Source organism: Cupressus sempervirens, chromosome 2 (assembly GCF_028749045.1).
Source record: "Cupressus sempervirens isolate cs-2001-9-10 chromosome 2, ASM2874904v1, whole genome shotgun sequence".
Taxonomy (NCBI): Eukaryota; Viridiplantae; Streptophyta; class Pinopsida; order Cupressales; family Cupressaceae; genus Cupressus; species Cupressus sempervirens.
Genome location: NC_143119.1, coordinates 236,409,222 through 236,432,721, shown reverse-complemented (window position 1 = coordinate 236,432,721; position 23,500 = coordinate 236,409,222). Strand labels below are relative to the sequence as shown.

The window sequence follows — 23,500 nt, the reverse complement described above, 5'->3', positions numbered from 1 at the left end:
GTTGCTCAAGGATTGGCCTTCTTGAATCTGGAGGTTGTAGGCTAAATGCATCCATAAATATATGTTTGATCTCATTCATTGCTTTCTTGTATTTGTAGTCTTTTCGCAAAGCTTCTTGCCTCCTTCTCTTATCCAATGCACTCTGTATTTCATTCATATTTCCTTCAGTTAAAGTGCTTGAATCATAATAGGGTATTTTAATTTCTTCATTAAGCTCAAGAATACCATAATGAATGGTCCTGGCTACCCTAGTAGAACTTGAGCTTAGTGTATTGACATGTAAGGTCATCTTTTCAGTACTCGGCTACTGAATAGGTTTGGTAGGAGTTCCTATTTTTGGCAAGCCAACCAAATTTTGTATTGCAGACTCCTCCTTATCTTGTGTTTCTTCCTTATCCTCTTCTTGTATCACTATGGCTAGGGGTGCACTTTCTATTTGTACTATTATACTTGTATCTACCCCTATTGTTGCACTCGACTCCTAATGAGCTTGCATGGCTATTCTTGGTGGTGATGGAGATAGTAGAAATGGAAGTCCAATAGCTTGAATGATCTGAGGTGGTTCTTGTGATGACACCTTGGCTTCTTTGAGTTTATCTACTAAATTTTGGAGTTCATCTACACTAACCAATATGGGACTTGTACACAATTGTGCTTGAAGTATTTTTTGGTCAAGGATCTTAGTGAGACCCTCTATATTTAGTGGATCAATTTTTTGACTTGAAGTGTCAACAACATCCTTAATCTTTATGATTTCATTGCTATCTCCCATTTGTGCAATGAAATCATTTATTTGATCAATAATTATTTTGTTCTAACTCCAGTTGACTTCGCCAAATGAAGGGAATTCCTTCATCACATAGAAGAATATACAAACTAGTACTGACCCAAATTTACATTGTGCTCCATTTGAATTTCTAATAGCTCCAAGATTTTCATTAATCTGTTGCAACATGAGCTCTGCAAGGTCGTACATGTGATCCTTCTTCATCAGTTTGTATGCAACATCAATGGCTATACAAGGCACGCTATTCAATCTATTGGACTGACAAAATTTGTGTGATATGATCCTCATAGAAAATTCTAATAGGGGATCTTTTACTTTGTCAATTTTCATTCCTCTATTATTCCAGTTTGCACCTGTGTTCCTCTCTATTGTTTCCTTCTTTTCACTTCTCAAAGTCTTGGGCCGATCTAGGGTTGGAAAACCTATGACCCTATGAACCATTTTCTTAGTAATTTTAACTGGTCCTTTCTCTAACCAAAATGATCCATCATGAATTCTGCTAAGTATTATGCATATCCACTTAGTTTTGAATACGATTGGAAAAACTAGGGCTTTGGTTAAACCCTTCTTTTCTATGATTGAAAACTCATCCTTCAATATACTATTGTCATAGAGTTTGTCAAAGGCATTAAAGAGTTCCAAGTCTCCTATGGCTCCAATCTTGTAGTTATAACACTTCCACACATCCTGTACCATAAAATTTTTTTTAGGGATGGTGGATAGGGCACCAATGGGATCATTTTTATATGCAACTTCTGGGCTTGGCCTAAATTCAAGTTGCTTAACCTCATTGCTGACAAGTAGAATTTCATGGCTCTCTTTCGTTTGGGTCAATTTTGAACTAGACACCATTTTTAACTGAACTAGGGTTTTATGATTTAAAATAAATTTCTCAAACTGTACAACTCAGCACCTGAAGGAAAATATCTAGTTAAATGATTAGATCACTTGGATAGATGCTGAATCACAACAAATCACTGGTTGAATGCTTGAAAATTGTTCAGTCATGCTCTTGGTAATCACTCTTCATTTGAATGGCTCAAAATGAATTGATTTTTGCCTTTGAGTGACTTAAAAACCTTGCATTTAATGCATTTTGTACCTTCACCAGTCACTTGGCTTCAAAAGGTTTTCAACTCGGTATCCACTCGACATCTATTCTTCACTCGACATCTTCTAACTTTGTCAATAACTTGGCAACCAAAGACAGCTCGACACCATCATTCAAGTTTTTTCTTAGCATCTTATCTCATGAAAATTTGTACTTTGTAGTGCTTCATCATGGTTTAGGGCTCATGGATGATACTTCCTTATATGTATCAGCCCCATAGGCTCATCTTGTGATTAGTTGGATGAGGTATGATCACTTGACCTCTTGGGTGAAGTGACCCCTCCATTGGATGTACTTGATCCATCATTTTTCTGCCATGTCTTCTTTACATCTGCTCTAATGTGTGCCTCCTCAACTTTTTCTTTGTCCTTATTTATTTTAGTCTTGGATGCTTTGGCCTTTGTTGGACAATTCCTGCTAACATGTCTAGTTTTCAAGCAACTGAAGCAAGTAGTTTGGTTCAACCATCTTTTATAGTTCCCCTTGAAATGTGTTCTTATGTAGTTCTAGGGTATATGTCCATACTCTTGACAATAGTGATAGCTTTTCCTTGTATTTTACTCCCAATTGTAATGATGTACATAGTTGTCCCTTCTTACATGTTGATTTGGTGTCCACATAGGTTTTGATCTACATTCAAGGGCTCTATGTTCATACTTCTTGCAATTGTAGCAGTGTCCATCAAATTTTTGTGTCCTTGTGACTTTAGACCTATAGTCTTGTGTCATATGTCCTTGCATGTTGCTCTTGTGACAATAACCCTTGCTTTTGGGTGTGTTTGGCTAATTGATCCTTCTACTCTTGCAAACATTAGTAGTATGCCCCTTTTTATTATAGTAATGACAGGTGGGTTTAGAATCCTTACCTTTGTCACTTCTTTTCTTAGCACTCTTTGATGATTCCCCAACTTTAGTGCTGATGTACCCAAGTCCTGATGTATCATTGGCTGGTCTTGGGGATTTTAGCAACTATTTGAAGTACTTGATGGCTTCACTTGACTTGTTAAGATTCTTAGCTATTTATTTTTTTCTCTTTAGTTCATTTTGTAGTTGTTCATTCTACATCCTCAAAGTAGAGATCTCAATATCTTTCATATTGAGTTCATGATAAAGGTTCATCAGTTAGGCAAGTGTACCCATCTGCATGTTTGAGATCCTTGTTAATTCAGTACATTTTTCTTCAAGTCTATTTGCAAGATTTCTTTTGTCATTTTCCATCATGACTCTATCCTCAACTACTCTTTTCTTTTGCTCAGTGATTTCACATAGCATCGTGGCTTGTGATTCATGCTCTATCTTAAGAGTTCTTATCTCTTATGCTTGAACTCTATTTTTCTCCATTAGTTCTGCTATTGCTACATCAAATTCTTTGGAATCTCCTTTGGAAAATACTTGTGTGGTGTCAATCTCCTTGTAGTGAATATCATTTTTTGCTATAGCTATTTCCTTCCTTCTTTTTAAGGATTTTCTTAATTCCTCTCTAGCTTCCTCTACCTTGTGTAGAGCAAGATGCACATCTATCACCTGGTTCTCAATGATCTTCCTAAGCTTGAAGGATTCCATCTTTAGATCTTTTCCTCCAAGATATTAGGCTTCTTCTTGAGAGAACTTGGCTCTAATACCAATTGTTGTAATGTCTTAATGGGAAGAGTGCTTCTAAGAGGGGGGGGGGGGGGGGGGGGGAGGGGGGTGAATCAGAAGTACTAGCCTTTTAAACTACTTTTAAACCCATAATAACACATAACTGAAATTAACATGCATGCATAAAAAAATTAAACAATCATGAGAAACAAACATGCATCACCATATTAACACTTGAGATTTTGGTGACCCAAAAACCCTCCAGGAATAAGAAGGTAAAACTAGGGTGGGGATGATACCCACAAAATTACTGCAACAATTGATTTCAACCACTTCTGATGGTTTTCCCTGTTAAAGGCCTGCCTTATTAAAGTCTACAACACACTGTTAAATGTGGCCCTATTAAAGGATTTCAACATTGCCTTGTTAGAGGACTTAAGAACATTCAACTTAGAATGCCACCCTGTTAAAGGATTTACATAGAGCTGTTAAACCCACCTAACTCAATAGGATTTTCAAATTCCTAATATACTTGTGAGAGAGTATTAAGATAATACACCTGATCTAATGCACTCTCTAATGTTGATCGCCGACTCTTGATCTGCTCTTCTATAATTGATATCTGCTAGATTTGATCTACTGATTGTGTTTCTTGTTCTATTATGATCAACTAGATGTGTAAATTCTATCCTTTCCACTTAATCTTTGACACCAAATGTTCTGCAATGACCTTAATAATAGGTTTTTCTTTTCCTTCTTCTTTTTTCACGTCTCACTTCATTGTTTAATGGTGTCAAGACTCCCTTATAAAGATTAGTGGTTCATTATGCATCGTTGGATAAAATGTTCCTACTCAAATCCCAAAAATTCACCCATTGGTTGCATGCAATCTCCAATTTTTTGATTGGCTGCATGAGGATTGCATAGGTGGTTGTGAGGATTTGATCTTATTCTTTTGTCTTTTCATGAGTCATGCATAACCATTTCACATCATGGTTTGTATTGGCACAAACTCTTATGCTAATCTGACGTTGCTTGGCACATGAAGTAATACTGATGCTCAACATCATCTATTCTGGATTGCTTGACATTCATTGTGTTTCTACGTTTCTTGGCTCCTATAGAATTACTATGTCACTCGACACCTATTAGTTTTCTTCATTTCTCGATGCCTATTGGATCCTGAGTTACTCGGCACATATTGGCCTCATCTACTTGGTACCTACTGTGACTTGCTCAACACATATTGTCTTCTAGTTTTCTCGACACTATCTGTAACTCAGCATGTGCAGTGAAAATGGTTAAGTGTGTTGACACTCAATTTTCAATCTTACTTATTTGATAAACAGATCTACATTGTGGCATTTACCCTCTTCTTCATTTATGTAAATTTACATCCGTGGCTCCTTGATTTGGTATTGATTAGATCTATCGCATTTGTGACGATCTCTTAGAATCCTAGTAGAGATTGAGCATCAACAACATCTAACACTAATGAAACTCTTCCTTACAAGGATTTTATCAAGTAATGTTAATTATTGGATTTATCTTACTTCTTTACATGGTTTTACATACTTGTCTCTTTCAAGGTTAATCCCTAAATTTTGGCTTCACCAAGAAAATCCTATCCCTCCTGACAAAAAACATTTTTTTTTGTGTATAGGAAAAGGTTATCAAAATTAGAAATTTAAAATTAGAAACCTATTGTTGGAAGCTTCTAGGAGATTTGAGATCGATCGTATTTCTACCCTCCAATAACTCATTGACTTGGTAGAACATATAATAGCATATGTTAACCAGGTTGATATGCACCTAAGGATTTGCACTTTTTAGGGGTTTCAAGGTTTTCTATCCTCATTCCATATCTATTGTCAATTTATATTTTATAGTTTGCAATCCATAGTTTTTTGAGAAGAAAGGTGTCTTGCACTATTCTTTAAGGTTAGTCACTTTCTCTCTCTTTCTATTGTGTCTTAGGTCTTTTTTTTGCTTTATTAAGACTATACATGTGTATGAATAAATTAACCCTAGGCAAGTTAATCAGTCTCACACTTAATCAATTAATCCTATTTATTCAATTTAATCACAATACATATCTAAAGGTTAATGAATATTGTATGAAAGAGAAATTTCTTGCATACTTCCTCCATATACATTGGGTTTAGCATTGGTAGCCCTTCATCTTATTTGCTTTTTTCTAATTTAACATGAGTTATATTGAGATTTATGTTTGGAAGCCCCTATTTCTCTTGTATTAAATGGCTTAGGTTGAGGATTTTCAGTCCTAATTGATAAGGTTGAAGATAAGGATGCTAATGTTTTTGAAAGAGTCATATCAGTTCTTATGTTTTCATTGATATCAAGCCTAAATTGGTAAGACATTATACTAATTTAGTAGAGTGCCATATCATCTAATTAATGAAGATGATTTGAAGAAAGTATTGATAAGTGTATGTATTTCAATGAGAACTTGATGAGTTAGAATTTGATAGTATAGTGTTGGTTTGATTATTTTATATGATTTGATTAAGTTTTGAGATCATCTATAAGAAAGCTAGTCAGTTTGGTTATTGAATGAAGAAATAATGGTCATCAAGCTATTATAGTTGTCATTGAGCATAAGGAAAGGAAGTGAATGATGATTAGTGTTACCCAAGAAAGATTAACACACCCAAGAAGGAGTAGTGTTAATCAATCTTAGTATTAATTGAGCTAGTGAAATGTTAATTGAGCCAAAAAAAAAAAGAGAACAATTTGTAAAAGAATTGATTTGAGACTAACATTTGATGAAAATGTGGATTGTTCGAGAATTTTTGTGGGTAAGGACAAATTTTGTTACAAGATCAACAACTAGAAAAATTCAATGAAGATTTGATGAGGGGGATTTAATGATTTGAAATATGTATTTTAATGATTTGAAATATGTATTTTAATGATTTGAAATATGTATGTCATTGAGATTATCTCAAATTTTGTTAAGAGTTATATGATGTGTTACCTTTACTAGTTTAGAATATGATAATCCAATATGAATTAAATTTTTTTCTTTTCCATTATTAAATCTAATGTATTTTGGGAACCATTTTAGTTTGAGTTTTACATAGAAATTATGCTCCCAATACATCCTCTAAAAATAGAAATTCTTACATTTTTCTATACAATAGAAATTTTTCTTCAAGAATTCAATATAATTGATAAGATATAAACCATTAGCTAGATTGTAACACTTATCATCCATCATATTGTGATATATACTAATTGATAATAATTTTCCACCTTAACATCTGCCTAGGTACATTTCACAAATTTGTTGCATTCTTTTAAGAGCTTAAAAATAGAATATGAATTTTTAACATGAAATGACTATAGCCTTAAAAATATTCTAGTGGAGTATACCATTCTTTTTCTTTTTCTTCCCCATGTCCACTTTTCTAGAAGGGGGTTTTTCTTGAAGGTATCCATTCTTATGAATATGCCCAATTCTTGAATACTTTTCTGCTACTTTGATCTAAATTGGGCAACCCTACTATTTTTAATTCAAAAATTTAGAATTGAACTTCAATTTTAGTATGAAAAATTTCTTCTAATTTGGTCTAAAATTTTGTACTAGGGGTTCACTTAGTAAGCCTAAATCATAATACACGCATTCATGGAATACTAAAGAACACCCCTATTTTCAAAAAAATATTTCCAAAAACTTATTTTTTGTCACCCTCTCCAATACCCAAACAATACTCAAGCACATATTTTTGCATATAAACCCCCACCACCTACCCCCCAAATCCTCCCGCCCCTTAGTTAGACAATATATTGGCCTCTTTTCTTGCCTATTTTAAACCCTCGATATGAGTGCATGTGGTAAATTATATTGCCCCTTCAATGAAGACCCTTTGTGATTTAGCCATTTCCTTCCTCACATTCTAACTTGTTCATTTCTACCATGGCTTCTACCTTTGATGATTTTTCTTTTTCATACTTGGCAAATCCCAAATGGAATTAAGCTTTCCCTTAATTCAATTTTTGATATTTCTAAAAACTTTTACCATTTTAACTAGTAGTATGACCCAACAATCTACCTTTCATCCATCCATACTCATTTTTGCTCAATTAAATTTATAACTTACATATTTCAAATTATCATTGAATTAATTATTTAGAATTATTGAAAAATGATACATTCTAAAAAAAATTCATTTTGGATATTCATAGGTTTATTCAAAGTAATTGATTTCACAATACGATACCTAAAATATATGGCCACTTGCATCAACTAAAATATTTGTAAGTTTGCATGTTTGGACAATCAAATTTTATAAATTAAAGTTTAGAAAATTATTATGAAATTAATATGCCTTAGTAAACATAAAAATTTGTTTTCTTTTGTGTAGTATAGCAAGTAGTAATAACTTTAGTGGGAAAATACTAGATCTCATTGGAAATTAGAAACCTTACAACTTTGTGAGAATATTCCTCTTACTTGTTGGGAATTCATATTTTATAATTTAAATTTATAAATTTATGATAGCTATATATTACAATATACAAGCTTATAAATATCAATCTTATTCAAGTTATTCATCATAGGAGGCTTGAAGCTACTTCTTTAGAAGGTCCAATTCCTTTAACTATTTCAAATTTGATTCAACTAAAAGACTTGTAAGTATTATTATTTTATCATCCCAATTTATGTTTTCATTCATGATTTCTTATTTTGTGCTAAAATTCTATCAATTGAAAGATTTTTTTTATTGATTCTAATATAATATCTATAAACTTTCACTTTCCTATATATTCAATTAAAACTTTAAGTGCAAAAATTATTTTAAAATATGTACTTCATATAATTGATGTCAATTAATTTTGTATGATCATATACAATTAGGATAATATCTTATCTTAGTGGAGATGGATCAAATTTGTTGTTCATACAAAATTTGAAAATCTAAAGACCATATAGGTATATTAATATTGTGTTAATATATTTTTTAAATTACATCTAAGACATAGAATTAAAATATCAAAAAACTATTATTATTCAGAATAACATTTTCATGTGTTTTCTTTGCTTCTCTTTACAAAGTGCTAAGAAATGCCTTACTCTATGGACAAATTCTAGAGTATATTGGAGATTTGATCAAACCAAAGATATTGTGAGTTAATACGCTATACAATTTTTTATAGAATAAATATGGTTTATACTTTTATACTTATAATCTTAATTTTGAACTTATGTGAGTATAAAAATGATATAGGAACATATATAATATATTAAACATACAATACAAATTTATGATGATATATATGTGTATATATATGTGTGTGTGCGTAAAATTTATTAGAATCTAAGGTGAGAATGCACAACTTTTTAAAGTGGGGAAAGAAAAATATGTTTGGAAAAATTATCTTTGTTTATAGATATATTTGAAAATAAAAATTTATATGGATGGGTGGCTTTGGATATTTTTTTTCTAATATTCATAGATATTTGGAAAGGGTTGTCTAAGTTGTGAATATTCTAGTTGTTTCTCCATATTATATACTTGTAAGGTTTTGAGGTGAGTTAAAAAAGTGCATCTTATAAAATATTATTATAGTTTAATGAAATATAAAATATTCACATACACAAAATCTAGATACAAAATTTTAGCTCACTATATTCCACTTTATTTAGGGTTTTTGTACGTCTAGCTAATAAAATATGTAAATGATACCAAGTGGACATTGATTGTTAGGAGTTCAAATTTATTTCCTTTTGTACGGAAAATGTGTCAATAAGAGTTATGAAAATAGATACTATTTTACCCTCTTTATGCCCCTCTAGCTCTTCAAGTTTAATTGTGTAATCAATTTTATTTGACATAATTTGTAATTTTTTAGGATCATTTAGTTTGACTATAATTTACATTCAAATTCATTCTTTTCCCAAATTTTTCATCATAATGTGGCACCATTTTCCCTATACTAAATCATTTTTTTATCATTTTCATGTATATGTATACATATATACATATATATTGTTAGTACAATTGATTAATTGTGTATTATCTTTGATGTTACACAAAATGTCATACCATTTCTAGTCAATGTATGTCGAGCTCACTTGGGCATTGAGTATAGTTTTCTATGTCTACCGAGTATTCTAGAGTTTTCCTAGTTCAGAAGACAGTGTCTACCAACTTCACTTGGGTGCCAAAGGAAAGTTTGTAGATGTTGAGTGTTAACCAAGCTCACTTGGTTAATGAAGGAAATGTTGGATGGAACTAGTGTTAACTAAGCTCACTCGATTACCAAAGGAACTTTGTAAATATGTAGCGTTGAATGAGTTCACTTGGTTAACACAGGAAAATCATTTCTAAGTTAGTGTCTACCAAGCAAGGTTGGCTAACAAAGGATTTTCTTGTTTTGGCATATTGAGTTCAATTGAATTGTTTGTTGGTTCTAGCCAACTAAGAAGATGAATATTAATTATTCTAAGTTATATTCTAGCCAAATTGACAATATAAAAGATATAAATATAAGGTCGAGTTCAGGATTAGAAAATGAGAATGCATGGAAGATAATTAAAGATTTAATGATACTAAGAGGAAGCGAATTCGAAGGATAAGCAGAATATCCTCATGGAGTTGAACAGATTCATTCGATCAAGATGAACCAAGTATACAAGCTAGAATTGAGATCTGTAGTTACCAATTTAGTTGCATTAGAGATTAGGTCATCTCATTATTACTCTCTAACCATTGTAGCAACGATCTAAATCTCTTAATAGAGTTAGCTTAACAACTATTTGTAAATCTTCTAACAAGGTGGCATTTCTATTGAATTGTCCAAAGAGCTCTAACAAGGCCACTCCTAAAAGGGTGATTAAATTCTCTAATAGAGTCACAATTAATAGTTTATTTTGTAACCTTTAACAAGGTTGGCTCCTAATAGGGCTCACTTCAAAAGAGTGAAAATCAGTAACTAGTTGCAATTGCAATTGGTGGTTTTTCCCAAATTGGGTTTCCATGTTAGATCTTGGTGTCAAATGTGTTCATGCTATTTCTCTTATATATTTTCAACTAAGTTAAAGTAATAGTAATCTCAAGTAACATCTTAAGATTTTCATGTTAAGTATTTGTCAAGAATTTTCAATGTTTATCAAGTTACAACATTTTTCTATGTGTTTGCCAAGTATTAGTAGAGTTCAATTTTCAAATTTTATTTTGTACTGACATCTAAGGGATCTAAAATTTATTTTAGTGGTAACTAATTCACCCCTCCCCTCTCAGTTACTCCCCTTATATTTCTAGCAATATACATATCTATATATGTGTGCATATATATATAAATATATAAACACACACACACATATATGTATACATGCATGCATGCATATATACATACATACACACACACACATCTCAGTTACTCCTCTTATATTTCTAGTAAGATACATATCTATATATGTGTGTGTATATATATAGATATATAAACACACACACACACACATATGTATACATACATGCATGCATATATACATACATACATATATGCATATATATAAATATATGTACATGATACATACATACATAGATACATACATAGATACATACATATATATATATATATATATATATATATATCACACACACACACACACACACACACACACACACACATATATATATATATCACATACATACATACATACATGACCTAGTCCCAATAAAATAATAGCACAACAAAAAGTGAACAACAAGATAGAGATTCAGATCTAGAGAGATAATATTTTATATGTTAAAATAAAAAAATTTACATCCAACATGTTGGATTGTAAGGCCTTCCCATTTATGTTCATTATAAAGAACAATATATTATTACAAAGAAGTGTATATCTCTAGACTTATATATTAACTTCCATCTCCTAGCCACTCCATCCCTCATGATTCTTTTCACTACTTCATCTTACAACTCTACTTCTAAGTCCTAACTAATGACTCTAGAAAACTCTAGAATCTTTGCTTATACCTAGTCAAGATACATGTCAACCTAGAAGGTTAAACTAAACAAACACTCAATCCATAGGTCAATCAAATAGATTAAAAAAAAAAAACTCAAGCCATAGGTTGGCCTAACAAATTAAATTAAAAAATGACTCTGTGAGACCAGGAACATGACAAAGGAAATAGAGAAAACATTGAGCTCACTTGGTGAAGTAAAGTATCAATAGATAACTGAGCCCACTCGATGAATATGATAGTTTAGTAAAAGAACACTAGAATAGTAACTAAGATCATTGAAGAAAAAAAATTGAACACACTAAACCCACCACCCAACATGTCAATGAACATGAAATGAAGCACTCTAGTAAGAAATCAAAAATAGTTATTGAGAACCCAAGATTCTCTTGCATCAGATTCCATAGGTAAATAGAAAAGTGTATCTAACACTTTTATCCAAAAAGAAATGTTTGTACTTAGCTTCATCTTCGCAAAAGGCTTCCAGTCCATCAAATATAATAGAAAAAAATTGCAAATCTCTCAAACACCATAATCTTCTGTATCACAACTAACCAATCAACATATTCACTCATGGGAATAAACTAATAGTAATTCAAAAATAGTTTTTGCAACTTATTGTCACAACACATTAAAACCATATTAACATCATGTAAATTCGAATATAAATCCTCAACCAAATAAAAAATAGGTGAATCCATATTCATATCAACATTAGTAATCCTAGAGGATCTACAAGGTAAGGTGTCTCATATTCTTAGATCTAAAATTTTAGTTTTCTTTCTTACTATTGTAACTATTATAATCCTTTAATATAAAAAAATTGTAAGTCTTTGAAATACTCTAACAAGGTATATCTTAGAAAGAGATCTCAAATCCTCTCACAAGGTAGCCTTAATAGGATTAAAATTTGAATAGATTGTTCTCATTCCTAATAGTACAAGCTTTGAAAATGAACAGTTCTAAGCCTTTAACGAGGAAAGGCTAGTGGATATATTACTGCCACTATAGTTTTCATCCTCACACTAAGGGTTTCCATGTATAAATATCTATTAATGATATATCCCTTGTTATGTGATCTTATATGGTTTTATTACATTGCATTTGTTGTCATCTTTCAAGTTAAGGGATAAGTGACTAGTTTGGTATGTAAGAATGTTTTTATAACCCATAAGAAAATTATTATTGATTCACCCCCTCCCTCCTACCCTCTTAGTACTAGTTGGGACCAATAATATCATCATTATTAAGAATTTTATTTTCATTACTTAAACCTTCAAAAGAGTGTTGAAATTCCATAATTATTTTAGAATTTGACATAAGTATTGGTAGAGATCTCTAACTAAAGTTTCAATTTTTTTCTAGGAGCATGGGTGGTCACAATTCCAAAACCTAGATTCATTCTATGGATCATGTAATAAATTCTAGTAATGTAGGGTGCACAAAAAATTTGCATCTTTTTACAAAGACCATTCTCATAACCTTGCATTATTGAAGCTCCAACACAAGGAAACTTTTTTGCAATTATAATATCATCCATACCTCCATATTCAATTAAAGAACTCCTCACTAGTTGAAATTAAATATTGTATTGTTGTTGTTATAATATATAGTCCACCAATATAATTGAGAAAATGGGTGGGTGGTAGTGAATTAGTTATCTAACTATTATCATAATTATCAACCTTATCAAATCTTAACCATGTAAGCAATATAATCAGAAACCATAACAAAATACTCATGCACAATAGCACTAGATATGTTAACTAGGGAAACCCTTGATCCAAAGGAAAACATTAGTGGGGATGGAACCCGCAAGATGATGCACTAATATAAATATTCATTGTTAGAGGATGAACCCTATTAGGATTCTATGAAATACATTCAGTACATAGCAGTCCTTGTTAGGAGATTCCAACCCTATTGGGAGTTATGCCAACTCTGTTAGGAGTTGTAGAAGGCAAGGATCCACTATCCAAATAGCTTCAAGGGTAAGACCAATGAACCCAATATCAAAATGATCTCTATATTATTCCTTGTGTAATAATAGAATTGAACTATACCGCTCCTTCCTCATTCTTTATCTTGTCAACTAGACTTTTTCTCCTTTTGATCTCAATACCAGATCACAAACTTCACATCCAATAATCTCTTAGATTTCTTACTCACATTTATTAGACACTTATCCTATTCACACTTCCTTGAATACTTCACACACCACACACTTTCCAATCAAGGAAAATACTTTCGTTTATAGCAAGTCCTCAAGATAATTCCTTGAGTCAGATTTGAGTCTTTGTCAATTAATTATAATAGGATGACAATAAGATAATTACTTATTTTGCAACCACACAGTACTATTAGCTCACAATCTATATAATTTCTTGGATGTGACACTTCAGAATTCATGCACTTATTGACATCATCATTAGACTATCCTCTATCACTGTCTAAATTTGTGTATTCTAATTATACCTCTATTAAGAGATAAAATGCAATCATCAAAAATTGTTTCTCAGGTACTATGTTTCTATTCTACTCTCTATAAATCATGTATATCTTTTGTATCTCTTTGACTAATGTTACATACACTTAACCTCATCATTAGGACATAGTGTGGAACATATTCTTAACCATGTGTCACCTAATACTCAAAACTTTGTCTATACAACCATTATCTATGTATGCTACTTTGCCAAAGTTTACAAAATCACTACTATGTTGACAACAATGAAAAATGTAGTCATGAATGCAACATGTCAATGCTTAGGATACTCCCCAAAAGGAATACCATCAACATTCATGCTAACAATCTCCCCCTTTGAAATTGATGGTAACATAGATGAAAAAATCTAGGTTCCAAGAATACCAAGCAATACTCTATTGTTCTTACTACTCACAACTTTTCAAATCTTCATCAATCAAATTTGAAATCCTCTAAAACACTATTCTAATTTGCATCTCTTTGTATTGACATCAATTATTCACATGCTAAATAACTCTCTGCTTCTCTCATATCACCTTATTACATGAATCTTTCTAAATCTCCCTAATAAAGAATAAGGATGTGCTCATCTCTTCCTCATTCAACTATCTCTTCCCCATTGAAATAGAGGATTTTTTTCATGTATATATATTCCCCCATTCACATCAATGAAAAAGACCTCATTATGTCAATTATCTATCATCAAATCTTTAACTAGCTCAAGTGTCCAAAGACACTGTTGAAGACCAATTACCAAGAGTCCTTAATGACTCTACTCAACACAAATACTCCTCATATAGGAAGCATTTACATTCAGTTTAGTGAAATAATAGTTCTTTGTACCATTGTATTGATGCAATCTCTACATCATCTACCTTGAAGTAGGCAGGGGCATAACCCCAACAATACGTCTCCAGTACTCAAATGTATCTTTAGGTATGGGTTTTGTAAAGATATGTGCAATTTGATCTTTAGTACTAACATACTCCAATCTGATCTCTTTTCCCTTTATTTTTTTCTCTCAAAATAGGATACTTAATAGATGCATGCTTATTCTTATAATGCAATACATGATTCTTAGACATACTTATTATGTGTTATCATAACATATGATAATAGGTTCTAAAAATTCTATCCCAATGTCATTTGATATCTTGTTCATCCACATGACTTGATTACAAGTATTTACTACTGCTACATACTCTACCTTAGTTGTACTCTATGAAATATAGTCTTATTTCTTTCTTAGCCAAGAAACCAATCTTCCTCCAACAAAGAATTCTCCACCACTAGTGCCTTTTATGTCATCCATACTACCTCCTCAATTTGCATCAGTATAAGCACATAGAGTCAGATCACTTGATCTATCACACCATAGCCAATAATCAGATGTTCCCTTCAAATATTTGGATATCCTTTGTACTATCCATAATGATATTTGTTAGAATCAACTTAAAATCTAGCTACAATCCCAATTGTATTTTCTATATCTGGTCTAGTGTGAGTCAGATATTGCAAACCTACCATTCGCGCTCAAAATTGTAGCCCTAGTTTTGAGCACCATTGAAGAAATTAAGGCCTATAAGAACTTTTAAATACACATGTACCAAGTTTTACCTTTGAGCCTAGTGAGGTTTTCAATGCTTCTGACACCATGCATTTATTATGTCTATGTTTTTCATGAAGTCAAATAGCCATTTTGAGTCATTTCGTGAAGTCTTGTTGTAAGCAATTGTCAATTCTACATTTTCACCTAACTATCAAATAGTGATAGGAGGCCTTGTTTACATTTGAATATCTTGCACCCAGTAACATTTTACGAGTTTTTTCTTTGGGAGTATTTAGTGTCCATACTTTAGAGCCTATGTTTCAAATTTTTAGTCATTTCGAATTTGTTTGACTACGTTTTGAATCCTTGAAAGTTGGTTGTTTATCAATGTCATGTTGATGCAATTTGTTCTAAATTTGGGGAAGCCATGTTTGACATGTTATAATTTTTACCTAGTTGCTTGAGATGTTGAAATTTCTATTACATTACATTCTATAGGTTAGATTTTTTCTATGTTTCAAGTTTGAGCTTATGATGAATCTATTTGATAAACAACCACAAAGTCTATATCAGGCTTTTGAAATTGCAATGGATGTTGAATGCAATCTAAAATATGGAGTTATAAGAAGGCATACCCCTGCTATTGTAAAAAATCTTGCTGAAATTTTAGAATTAAAATCATGTGTAGATGAGGTTTCTTTATTGCAAAGAAAAGATGATTCCATTCTTGCAGAATGTAATGCACATGTTTCCAGTATTAAAATAGCATATGATAGAGTTGATTTATTAGAAAAGTTATATGTGCAAGATATAAGCTCAATTATTCATTATTCTATTGATGATTCAGATTATGTTAAAAACATAACTAGTCATGAAGTTGAATGGTGTTTATCACAATATGAGGATGAAGAGGCTAGAAGTGATCTGTCAATTGATGAAGTTGAAGTTGCTGATCCGATGTATAATCAAGAGGCATCATATGGAGCTGATGATGATATTTGTTACTCAAATCAAGAAGAGGACAGTGCTAGTACATATTCATCTTCACATGAATCTGATGTAAATTGGGAAGAAGAGAGCAGTGATGAGAGTGTCGTGTCTCATGAAGATGAACGTATGATTTCTTGTTCTAAATTTAAAAATGATAATGCATCTCAGTTTTTAAGTTATAAAAATCAGTTTGGATATGAAGAGTTTGAGAGTGATTTGTCCTCAAAGCTTGAAGATAAAGAAATGGTTGATCAAATTGATGCTAATAGGTTCGAACATGAAAGTTTGAGAGAAATATTATTACAAGGTTTTATGTTAGCCAATGAGGTTGTAGAATATGGTAATCATCTTAATGATGAGTCATGCTCTATCCGTAGAGGTCACCCTAAACACGATAATGAAGTTGATGTAGTAATTGATACTACATGTGTGGTAGATGAAGGAGAAAGCAAGTCTTCATATGATTCTGATTTGTTGTCATATGCTGCAAGTTTTTGTGATAGTACATTGGGTGATGGCTTCAAAGTGTTTAATAAAATTTCATATGATGATGATCTTGATGATGGTCAGCCCCTTTTTTTTCATAATGTCCAAAGAGGACCATTGCATGGAGTTATCAATCCATTGTTTGAGGAGAACTTTGAGTTTTTAGATTTAGTTAAGTTGGGTATAAATGATGACGAATTATCATACTAGTGTAATAAATTAATTTATTGTTCTTCTAAATGTGATAATGAATATACTAATCAGCATTTCAATTGTGATTATGAGGACAAGGTATTTGATGAGATGGTTATTGAAAAATTGCCTACACCTTGCAAGGATTTTTATGATGAATGTTTTCATATGACTAATTCATTTGTTGATTGTGAAGAATCATTAAAGGACCCCAGATTAATCTTAGATTATGACATTGATGACATGTGTGAGTACCAATTAGAGTGTTCATTTGAATACAATCTAGTTATGCATAAGGATGCACATTTTCAAGGTATGTGTGATCCCTTTCCCCATGTTGAATATGATGCCTTCATATTCAAGACTGGTAGCATGCATGATTAATTTGTTAGAGAAGGTCTTTAGTTTAAGTCAGATATTTTTGAGCAAGTTGATTAGTACTTACATAATGAGCAAGTTGTTGAAGAAAGAGAATCAAATTTTCATATGCATTGTGAAAGTCAAGGTTTAGATTCAATTTTGCTGAGTGAATTGATTCTTAATGATAATATAATTGGTGAAGTTGATAAGGGAAGTATTTCCAATTTACCTCATGAAAGTTTAGATGAGAATCAGATTTATGATAGAGGTAAACAATTTTTATTTAAGTTTGGTGGCCCAGGGTCATCACTTGTATGTAGTAGGAGTAGTTCTTTTCTTGCCTTCAATAAAGCTATTTGAGATAAAGTTTTTTCTATTTCAGGAATGGTTTGCTTCTTCCAGAGATGTGAATCCTTTCCATGCCCATGAGGGACATGCATCCCGAGATAGAGTCACTGTTGGTGCTCAAAATTGTAGCCTTGATTTTGAGCACCATTGAAGAAATTAAGGTCTATAAGCACTTTTAAATACACATGTACCTGACTATACCTTTGAACCCAGTGAGGTGTTTAATGCTTCTAACACCATGCATTCAGTATGCTTATGTTTTTCATGAAGTCAAATTTCCATTTTGAGTCATTTTGTGAAGTCCTGTTTTAAGAAATTGTCAATTCTGCATTTTCACCTAAGTGTCAAACAACAATAAGAGGCCTTGTTTGCATTTGAATATCTTGCACTTAGTAATATTTCATGAATTTCTACTTTGGGAGTGTTTATTTTCCATATATGAGAGCCTATGCTTTAGATTTTGAGTCATTTTGAATTCCTTTGACTAGGTTTTGAATCCCTCAAAGTTGGTTCTTTATCAATGTCATGCTGATGCAATTTGTTCTGAATTTTGGGAAGCCCTATTTGACATGTTATAATTTTTACCTAGTTGATCAAAATGTTGAAGTTCCTATTATGTTTCATTCTATAGGTCATAGATTTTCTATGTTTCAAGTTTGAGCTTATGATGAATCCATTTGATCAGTTTTCAAACATGATTCCAAACACAATTTTTGACTTTTTCTTGGTGTCAAGAAGTGTAGATTTGTTAGTACCCTTATTCATGATGTTATATCTCAAAATTTGAGATAGGTGAGATCAAATGAATTGTAATACTATGTTGTACTCTTAAAATACTTCAAGTGTACCAATTTGCAAGTTTTGATGAATCCGTTTGCACACTTTCCCAGGTCAATTCTATTTGCAAAAACTACTTTTCTATCATTGTTTCTAGTCTATAAATTTGAGTAGCACACTTTGATCGCTCGCCATTTGCTCCTAGTTATTCATCATGAGTCCAAAACACAGACCCATACTCTCCTCTTGAAAATGAACCAACACCCTAGATTTCATCCCCCCAAGTGTCAGTTTGCCTAGTTTTCAAAGCCAATTCTGAACACAATTTATTGTTTTCTAACATGTTTACTTCCAGGCAGTTCTAAGAGGTCAACTTTGATGGTCAATATCTTTTGACCTTGATGATTTAATGAGATGAGATTTGATTGGGTAAAAGTGTGTGGAAAAAAGAATCAATGTGTCATATCCTAGAGCCCGATCAGGTGTTTTGGTTGGTTTTTAAGACTAGTCAAAGGACCTTCTAGCACTAAAATGATAGTGGGTAGTAAGGGGTAAAAATGTGTTTTTAAAAATAATTCAATACTAGATTTTGATTCTAGTTAGTTTGAAGATCTCAGTAGACCAATTTGAGGATTCAGGTGCTCGAAAATAAAATTTGTTTAGCCAAACCCACTTTGGGACCCAACTAAATTCATCAAATTTATGACATTTGTGAACATTAAGGATGTTTCAAAATAAATGATTATAATGACATCAATTTTATAAGGTCTTGATGAATGCATATTTTCATGCAAAGTCAGTGGATAGTGAAGGAAGTCAAACCTTCTTCATTCTCTTGGAATCAGTTAAAGAGTGTTATGAGGGCCTGCTATTTGAATATATCAATAAACTAGAATAGGGCACTTGATGAAATTAAGGGGAGTAGCAAGAAACATGATCAAAGTTGCCAATGAATCTAATGATAAAATGTTGATTATTAAATGTTTGATCCATGAGGACTTCATTGCTATGATTGAGGAATTTCCTAATCTAGTAACTGTAAGGACAACTGATGCCCACAAATATTGGTGGTGACCTAAGAAAAAGGAAATAAAACTATCTCTTGGTTTCAATACACCTTCTAGAAGCAATGTGAGGATAGTAGAAATGGAATTTATTGATGAGGATAGAAATGGTGGCACATCACGCAAGTTGCCTTTTGGAAGTATCATGAACACTGTTGCAAATGGACCAAGCAATAGTTCTTTACTTGAATCGAGTGATAGATCATGGGTGCCACCTCTACCATCTCTAGTGGCCATGCCCCAAGTTGAAAAAGGGATTTGGCATCCAAAGTCAAAGACACAAACTCAAGAAGAGAGCTTGACATCTGAGGTGCCAACTGGCACAGGGATAGTTGTCAACCTAGAGTCCACTAATAACTCATTAATGCCAACTAAATCTATGTCTGAGCAAGAACAAGTGGTGTCATCATCAAAGGTTCAAAATATAATAGACATAAATCACCTTCCTAGATTTATTGAAGAATCTTCTTATGATACAAAGTTTGCGCAAAGGAAAGTAGTGCATGGCCAAGAGGAAAACCCACGCAAGGGAGTTGGAGAATATGTAGAGCAGATGAAAATGCCTCATGTAAAGGAATGAGCCATCTCTTATTTTTGAAGAAAGAAGGCATGTAGAAAAAAAAGGGAGCCCTATGATGGAAAAGACAACTTGTGGAAGAAAAAACCACGCATGATCAGGGGACCATTCGTAGCATGTAAAAAACCAAGGAGAGCATGCATATAAGGTAGAAAAAAGGGTAAGCCATGTTTTTAAGCAAGGATGGCATTCACAAAAGGTGTGAGTATTAAGATACACACCCATAAAAGCCATTAAAGAAGGCATGCATGTTTGGAGGAATTACTTGAGTAAGACATCTCTGTATATGTTATAGAGTTCTACACACCCTATAGTAGAATGTTGATCAACTACAATAGATGTCAATGGGAGAGTGTAGTCGATATCTAAGGGAAAAAATAGAGGAGCCCTAAAACCATAAGAAAAGGTAGAACAAGAAGCCACAATAATAGACACCATAAGAAATCCATGCCCAAAAGGAAAGCCTCATGCAAAGAGTAGAGACTTAGAAGCCAATAGAAAAGGCAAGGAGACCAAGTGACGGGGAGGAGGTGAGGTTAATTAAACTCAAAGTAGGGGAGTTTGATATAAAAAGGATTTTTGGTTAATTGGAGGACCTGTGTGAGCAGCTGGGTGTTGGACAAGTAGGTCTTAGGTGTGCCATGTTGTTTTTCAACTCCCAAGTCTTTCAAAGCTAATCTATTTTCATTGAAAATCCACCTTGTGGGAATTCAGCTAGTCTCACAAATGTAGTGGATGAGATCATGATATTGCACAAATCTTTTTCTTAGAGGCCAAGTTTTGAAGAATTTGAAGCTGCCATTGCTTTGTGTTTTAGGAGATATAAGAAGAGGATTTTGTGAAAGCCAGCTTGTGCTTGTGGGTCTCAGTCGACTAGCTGGAGGTTGTAAAGCATTAATTTTGAACATGTATGCCTATTGAGATGCTAACATGGAATTAGAAAAAGGAGATCAGGACATGTGGTAGATCATGTGGATGTCACTATGTCTCTTAGTGAAGTTGCTCATGCGATAAGTATAGCAACATAGAAAATGTACATATGTGGCGATGACATGGTGATAGTAGCAGAGCAGTATGCTAAAAAATGTTACCAAAATCTGATGGTCACCATGTCGCCACTAAAAAAATGAAGAATTTCTAGCAAGTAACATAGAAACTCACCAGAAAAATAAAAAATTGACAGTGTAGGTGGGACCCACAGCAGTCAAAGAGCCAATTCGAATGTGAGAAGTGGCACTTTCCTAGAGGACCTACTATGGGCTATTTTTGCTCAAAATAGGCACTCCAATATACCATCAGAATCAAGATGATATGAATTTTCCATTTTTGAGGTCAATTTTTGTACAAGTGCTCACTAGTTCATGGTATAAGCCAATTTGTGATTCCTAAGGCATTCTCAGTAGAACTGGCAGATTTCATTATTAATCATCATAATTGATTAAAGGATAGTTTTGAAGACTTTATGAAGCATGAATGTGGAAAAACAATTTGGAAAAGACTATATTGGCTTCTTGAGGTCATTCTAACTGATTTTCACTTTTTACCTTGAGTCCATTTTAACATCAAAATCAATTATGTTCTTTAATCATCAAGTTATTGAGATATTTGATGCCTTTGAGAGACACAATGAAAGGGATATGATATGTAGTTATAGGGAGAAGGTAGTGAGAGGCTTTTTTAGCTTCTTGGGAAGGAATTCTGAATGGACACATGTCAATTGCAAATTCAATTTGGGAATTACCCTCTTCATATATATTATTTATTTTCCTCTATAAGAGGTTGTTGGTTGGTTTTCAATTTCTAGTTCTAAGAGCTCTACTCAGGCTGTGAAAGCCACACACCCAACATTCTCTCTTGTATTGAACAACAATTTAAGTTTTATGCAGATAGTCCTTACTTGTTAGGTGATTTTTGAGTTATTTTCTATACATCTTTCATGTATTCATTTTCAAGGAGAATGAATAAAACACACCAAAAGGTTTTAAATTTAGTTTCAATCTTGTCTTCTAGTCATGGATTTGTAATCTTGTCTAGTTTGTAAACAAAGAGCATGAATTAGGTTGCATCCTATTTAAGGATGTATGTGATTGAAATGTCTTGCTTGTGGAACAAAAACCCATGTAATTTCTTTGTGTTCATCACAGGGTTTGTAGATTTCATGATGGGATAATTAAAGTGTGAGATTCAAATCTGAAGTAGATGTCTTTCATAAGGTGAAAGATAGATCAGGGATCTTGATGAGGAAGTTATATCAAAGATTTCCATGAGATGTATGGTTGTAATTCATGTAATTGTCCAATAGATAAGGAACTAATCAGAGATAGGATCATTAAGTTTTGTTGTTCATACTTGGGTCTTGCTGTTATCAAGATATCAAATCATTTTTCCATTTTATGTTGAAAGTTATTCAAGCTTAACCCTCACTTAGCTTACCAATTTCATGAGTCATGCTATTAGCTACTCCATGCTTGTGATTTCTCAGTTAAGTATAGAAGATTTAGGGGTTTCATCTATTATTCTAGATCATTATTATGCTCATTGCACTGGTCACATAATTAGATCTTAAGAATTTCACTCACCTATAGATGCATTCTTGCCTTGCATACTTGGTTGTTCAAACTCTGTTAAATTAGGAGCCAACAAAATGGCAACTCTGTTGGGGAATGTATTTAATTAGAATGGTAGACAAACCTTGAGAATTTAAGGAAGATTCAACACATTAGAAGAATTTTGCTATAGAATTGAGGTTGTGAGGTGTTGTTCATATCCTTGCTGAAATTTTGTATTCCCCAATAAGATTTGTTCTCTTACAGTAGTAGTTCTCAAATTGGATGTAAATTGTGTTGAAAAATGAATAAATCCTCAATTTGTTCAATTTGTTGTGAATTGCTATTATAAAGTTTCAGAGTCAAAGGATTGATCAGTATCTTGTTCTCTTTCCAAAATGTTTGAGGATCTACAAGTTTATTTCATGGTAAAATATTGGTTTAGAATTAGATTAGAAATAATTTGTGTTTCAAAATCTTTTCTCACAATTGTGAGTGGGGACTCTATCTTTGCAACTAGTGGCATTTAATTGTATGTGTATTTTTTTGAGCACTTTCAGACATTCTTGGGCAGATCTAAATTTTTTCTTGAAATTTTTGTTTGAAAAGAGAAGCGTAGTTTGGATCTGATGGTGTTGAAGAAGTTATCTT

At 32.5% G+C, this 23,500-nt stretch overlaps 1 pseudogene; it reads left to right on the top strand.

Annotated features, from left to right (window-relative positions):
- Positions 1 to 23,500, top strand: part of LOC149571914 (putative LRR receptor-like serine/threonine-protein kinase At1g53440) — a 398,785-nt pseudogene that overhangs the window by 112,087 nt on the left and 263,198 nt on the right.